Source organism: Microtus oregoni, unplaced genomic scaffold, assembly GCF_018167655.1.
Source record: "Microtus oregoni isolate MIOR12 unplaced genomic scaffold, Mior012 000017F_ref0000208, whole genome shotgun sequence".
Lineage (NCBI taxonomy): Eukaryota > Metazoa > Chordata > Mammalia > Rodentia > Cricetidae > Microtus > Microtus oregoni.
In genome coordinates, this window is record NW_024543076.1 from 7,512,133 (window position 1) to 7,513,771 (window position 1,639).

Genomic DNA, 1,639 nt, shown 5'->3' on the forward strand with positions numbered 1-1,639 from the left:
GACACTCTCCAAACCTTGGAATTGCTTGTAGGCTGTGCACTGTGTTCCAGGACTCTTGCTTTTGTGAGTTGTCATCCATGCGAGGGTGGGTTTTGGTGATGCAGCTGTCTTTGAGCCATTTTTGCTCACATATCTTTGTATGTGACACAAATAAAACTAATTGGTTCACCAAGTTGGACTTTGACGGTATCTGCCCTTTGGTCTCTCATCAGTTTCCTGTCTGGCGTGAGTAGGCATTTGTTCCCATCTGCCCAGGAATAGTGTCTCAGCGTTTCCCCGTGGCATCTATGGTACATTTAAAGCAGCCATAATGCCTCGAGGATAGCCTGTCAGTTGCCGAGATGAGTTGCTTGGTAGGTAGATCCCCACCCAGGGCAAATGGGTACAAGGAACATGTTTGATAGCTGTCAGTCTAAAGATCAAAGCTTTCTGGCCCTTAACAGCTTTACTTAAGGGAAAGTAAGCATTTGAAATGTGCTTGCGATAAAGTCGTAATATTGATCTTTAACCGTGCTTAAACTCTAGCCAGGTGTCCATGGGGGAAGAGTTGGTCCTTTGCAACTGTCTGGCCAGTCTATACAGTAGTTGAAGGGGACTCCAACACAGTGATATTAATCAAGGAAGAAAGTTAAAGTGGCTGCTTTCTAACTGTGGCAGAGAAACAGCAGAAAATGACCTTGTAAGTGTAAATTTGAAGGGCAGAAAAAAGAGGGGAGGTCTGTGTTAGAATGACCTAGGATGCTGTGGTAGAGGAGACTGAGGATGGGGGAGAAGCGGACGGGGACAATGGGAAGAGGGTAGGAGTATTTGTCCTGGAGGGACAAAGGACTGTCTCTGAATAGAGAGGAGACAGGCATGGGCCATAGGCAAATGGTAGTTTATAAAGGTAAAGGGGGAAACCCCATGTTAGGACCAATGTCAATAGGAAAATGTCATGATTGATCTACCAAATCTATCCAGGCACGGAGATACAATGCCATGACCCAAGGCAGCTGCTGCTGATTTATGTTTCCAATGACATAATTTGGTAGCATTGACAAATGAAAAGAGAAAACCCGGCAAATTTGTTGCTTACCTGGCGCATTTCTATTTCCAGCTCGTGAAAAATGGCTTCCACATGTAGGTTTAAGCGCTGGGATAAAAATAGTTGGGGGCTGGTCGTGCAGCTCAGTTAGCAGAGTGATTTTTGACACGGAAGGACCTTTTCATCGTTCTCCTCCCATTCTTGGTGACAAGAAGTAACAAGTGCAATACAGACTAAAACATCTCGTCTATTCCAAGTTCAACCATGAAGGCACCAAGATTGAGTGAACAGCAGCACGGTCATCTGCTGCCCTCTGCTGACGGAATGTGAACATGCGGTAAACACATTGTCATGCGGAAAAGCCGAGTGTAGTTTTAGCAGCAAAAAACGTTAATGGGAGCTGGGGGGATGCTTAAGAGTGTATACTTAGGACTGGAGAGGGAGGGAGAGAGGAAGTGGGAGGGAAATGGGAGGAGGGGAGGAGGTGGAAATTTTTAATAATATTAAAAAAGGAGTGTATGCTGCTTTTGCACATGACCTGAGTCCAGTTCCTAGCGCTATGTCGAGTGGCTCACAAAGTCCTGTAACTCCAGCTACTCCAACATCTCTGGCCTT

The 1,639-nt window shown here is 45.7% G+C and overlaps 1 long non-coding RNA gene across 2 annotated transcripts; it reads left to right on the forward strand.

Moving 5' to 3' along the window:
• Positions 1–252: 252 nt before the first annotated feature.
• LOC121458556 lies at positions 253–1,418 on the forward strand. Of its 2 annotated transcripts, none has more exons than XR_005975851.1 (3): positions 253–353; positions 526–679; positions 1,097–1,418. It is a non-coding gene; the product is annotated as an uncharacterized LOC121458556 (long non-coding RNA). The 2 variants fall into 2 exon arrangements; XR_005975852.1 differs by lacking the exon at positions 1,097–1,418 and adding an exon at positions 926–1,072.
• The last annotated feature ends 221 nt before the right edge of the window (positions 1,419–1,639 follow it).